Raw genomic sequence first — 4,964 nt, 5'->3', positions numbered from 1 at the left:
GTTGGGGGGGGGGGGTAACGATAAGCAAGACTCGCGCGTGAAAGCTTGATGCCTCTCACCACTATCCTGCCAGCTACTGCTTTGTAGACGCGAGATTCATTAATACCTTCATTTGAAGAGTCATTTGTAAATGATTAGGCATCAGAAATCACGCAAGATGAAGTAAGGATATTAGCTGTTTTGAATTAATGGGCCGTGAAAAGAGAAATTTAGCGTTGGCATTGAGCTTTCTCCGATCACAAGTAAGGCAAATGCCAGTCATTAATTTTCATTTACAAAGAAAATCGGTTACCAGCAATCAATGCAAATGAAAAATAATCACAACTTTATGTTACTGGCGCAGTAAGAAAAATCCGTAGTTAAAGAGCAATTCGTTACTGATGGATTCTAAAAAAGCGAAATGGTCTCAATTTGGCACCACTGCCGACCCAAGATTCAACTCTATGTATTTATTATTCACCACGCTTCTTGCACCGGGCTCGATTGTTGTTTCGTTAATCTCATATTTTAAAGTATAATTATGTTTTTGATAATAGTTTATTGCGTTAATATCATATTTTAAAGCATATAATTATGTTTGTGACAAGAATTTACTGCACTGTCTTTATACGGACTTGGCTTGATGATCTTTCGAATGAATTCCAGGGTTTTCCCGAGCAAACTGTACACAGCGAGAAAAAAAACCACAATGAAGAACACGGTTTTAATATACATACCTAAGACTGACGGAGTATAAAACCACTTAATACATAGGAGATATAATTAAGTACGAGGTTAATCATAAGATAAACAACTGTCCTTGGTTAACACTGGTGCTAGATTAACCAAGGAAAAGCTAAGGATAGTATCATTAATTATCGATAATCTTTAGTTTTCTTGTGAAGAATATTGTCAAAATTATATTGATCTCGACTTGAAGTGAATTTTATTTTCATTTGGTAGCTGCACTTAAAAAAAAAAATACTGAAGAGGTTTCTGGAGACTAAATGTTGTTATTATGCTGCTGTGAAACAAGTCAATAATTCTATGTGAAACTCCACTGTGGTGCACAGGAAAAGTATTATTCACTGGGCCAGTTTTAACCTGATGTTTATCTTCATTTATTCTGACATTAGATTCCTTACTCGTCCATCTAGAAGATGTTAAATGCATCATATAACAGGATTGTGATCTAACATTTTATATATATATATATATATATATATATATATATATATATATATATATATATATATATATATATATATATATATGTGTATATATATATATATATATATATATATATATATATATATATATATATATATATATATATATATATATGTGTGAGTTATCAGTTCGAGAAACATGCCAAGCGCCATCCTGGGTTAAAGTATTTTTTAATTTAATTTATTATATTTTAAAATGGCACTTGGCGTGTTTCTCGACTGAAAAGCTCGTATACATATATATATATATATATATATATATATATATATATATATATATATATATATGTACTTATACATATATCTGTGTATCCATCTATCAATCTATCTGTATATATATACATTTATGTATACACATGTATATATATACATACATATATTTATAATAAATAATATATATATATATATATATATATATATATATATATATATATATATATATATATATATATATATATATGTAATATATGTGTGTGTGTGTGTGTAATGAAAGTTACTTCTCACGGTGAAATCTTGCCAGCTAACTTAACAGAAAACAGCAATTTGGTTGTATGTAAGGAAAAAGATAAGGAAGAGGATACTATTATGCATACTTGGTACATTTGTAAAGGGCGTGAGATTGCTCTGTGATTAATGAGAATTCTTAACAGTATTAAAGCACTCAATTGCTTACTGGTGTTGTAGGCATTGCATTTTGAATTCTGTGCAGCAAAAACGAGATAGATTAAAGCATGCCGTTTTGACTGCGATTGACAGTGACATACGGCTGAATCACGATGTGTTAAACGTGTTTTGATTCTGAAGGCTTCGGAACAATGTGACATCATGTTTTGCAAAAATAGTACTTAGGTATAACTAACAGAAATGATGGTATTTATTATGAATATTATTATTAAAAACAACAGAATTCATTGATGTTTAACTGAATATTCAGTATGTGGATATGTGATCAGTGAAGTGTAAGGTATTTTTGGAATATAAAATTAAATGGTAACAGAGAAACAATTTTTTTGTAAATCAGCTTGGTTGGTCACCATTTACAGAATGCATGTATTTAAAGGACACATATATGGATTTCATAGCTTCAATGCTTTAAGATGTTATCGTGGAAAGTTCGGAGCGAGAGCGAACTAGGGCGAGAGGTTTGATGCAAGATTGCTGAAACAGTGCATAGTTTGATTCCTCAGCTCTTTGCGCGAGAAGCTCAGCAATATTGGAGATCACGTGATCTCCGAAGCGCTATGTATATTCGTGAGCACGTGCGTTACTTTGATCTAGATTATGCCAAAATCTGCCCTAAAAGTGAGTTTGATCGTTCATTAACGTGATAGAACTGCAGTTGTCCAGTCATAATTTTGAAGTGGTTCCAGGCTTTGAAAATCAGCAGATAAGGTAGAGTTTCAAATCTCTGTTTTTATGGGAGAAAATTGAACTTGTGATTTTTACCATGACTTTCTAATCATTATGAACTTATGAACTGGTGTGGGAGATTTAATATGAATATTCATACCTCTTTTATATTATTATTGTGTTATGTTACGTTTGCCATATCTTGGCTATGCACTTTACACTTTCCATTATTGTGTTTTGTATTTCATATATTTTTGGGAGTTTTCTATCATGTTTAATTCTTTCGACAGATGTCTGTGGACTTTGGGTTTTGATAAAAAGGACATGCAAGTCATTTGCAATGTCAGTCTCTTTATGTGGTAGACTGTTTTTTTTTTGACATGACTTTTTAGTTATTGATTTGGGAGTATGTGAGATTTTGGGTATTTCAGGCTATTAGCCATAATGAGACTTCTTTAATCAGAAGTGCTTTGCAGTTTAGAGTTTAGTTATCTGACTCGATAATTCATTTATTATGCATTTTAATCTTTACTTTGTTTTATTCATTTCTTGTTGGGTTATTTGAATAATAAACCTATTTTTGTAGGAACGATTGTGTTTCTTTAAATAGTCCATTTAATTACTTGTGAGAATGAGAGAGGTCGGGTGGATGAGCTTCCGTAAATGATGAGAGAGAGAGAGAGAGAGAGAGAGAGAGAGAGAGAGAGGGAAAAAGTGCTAGTGAGATTAGGGTCGAACCTTTTTACGTCCTTTTCCTGAAGTTAGATCGCTAAGATCACGCTACGTACACTTCCAAAAAAAGTGTTGATCTGTTCCCTGTAACACATGCTATTATGACGCACATAGATGACATAACAACAGCAAGTAGCAAATTTCTAGAGAAGAGCTCCCCTTGTCCTGTAAGCAACATCCTCCCCGAGAACCATGGAGAAACGGTATTTACCCTACCCATTAAGGCACTGGAGAGGTGAATGCTTCCCAAGTGCCATGGCTGGGACATCCAGTCTCTAAATGCTGCAGAGTAAAGGTTACCAAAACGTCATCACAAAATGAGTAGGGTTGCTTGGCCGTAAAAGATCGGCAGGTCAAATGTTGGTGGTCAGGTTCCCAATGCACTGTCATTTTATTTTGGGAGAACTGATTTGGTAATTTTCAGCATTTTGAAGTTGCCAACAAACTGACTTTCCCCTTTACTTTCATCCTGATTGTTGGGAGTGTCTCTGAACGGCACAGGAGCAGGTCTTTGTAAAGCATTTGTTGCTACTCTCTTTACCCAGTTCTCTGTTCTTTTGTTGATTCTTATGGCTGAGTAAACTGGTACTGAGCAGAAATTATATTCAGTCTCCTCAGTGCACTCAGAGAATCGCTACAGTAATGTAATTTCTCTTTTCAAGAACCACAATCTCTTAAAATTTATAGAACTGCATAAACTGACGCCAGGCTGCATTGAACTCAGTTCCTGGGAAAACATCCCCAAGTTCAACACCAGCATTGGATTGGGTACCATTGGCTCCTGCAGGAACAGCAGCCTCATTCATTGAGGAAACTTCTGAAAAAAAGATGTTTTGCTTCACTTGTCATCTCCCTCATACATGTATTCGGAAAGTAAAGAAACAGTAAGCAGTGTAGATTCAAAGCATTTTTTTCTAGATTTTCTTCCATTAATCTGTAAGGTTTCTATCATCTGTTTTGTAATTCAGGGACAAACCCTTTTCTTTGTGTTAGTTACAGTCTATTTTTCACATTTGACATTACATAATGCTCAAGAAATTTTAATGTGTACAAATTGATTTCAGTACTCAGCTATATGTTTAGATAATTTATAAAATGAATAAATCTGATAATGATCATCAGATGGTATAATTATGTATATATTATATATATATATATATATATATATATATATATATATATATATATATATAAAGTATAAAGTACACACACACACAGTCCCCATGCCATCTGCAAAGCCAGAAACAACCAGGACCAGGACCAAGACGATGAGCAAGCCAACACTGTCAGAAGAGGCTGTATAAACCATAACAAAAAAAAAAAAGCACACCTAAGAGCACATCTACCACTGCAAGTTTGGTAAAGTAGTCAAAGCTGTGTCTCTGGATGTAGATAAAAAAAACAAGCAAGGCAACAGTCCAAGAAATAATGGTGGTCGTCACAACACCAACAGACTCCCATTCCACCCGATTCTACTTGTTGACATGCATCCAGCAGGAGGGTTCTGATGGGCAGTGGAGTCTTCATGTCCGTACAGCTCACACTGAAGGAGAACTGCTGCTGACCACCAAACACCCAGCTGCACTGGGTGGCAGCCATATGCAGGCTGATGCCATCTTAAGGTCACAGGAAGTTCAACATCCACCCAATGGGAAGAAAGTATAAGTGGAATTT

This window comes from Macrobrachium rosenbergii, chromosome 10, assembly GCF_040412425.1.
Source record: "Macrobrachium rosenbergii isolate ZJJX-2024 chromosome 10, ASM4041242v1, whole genome shotgun sequence".
Lineage (NCBI taxonomy): Eukaryota > Metazoa > Arthropoda > Malacostraca > Decapoda > Palaemonidae > Macrobrachium > Macrobrachium rosenbergii.
This window is presented reverse-complemented; position numbering follows the sequence as displayed.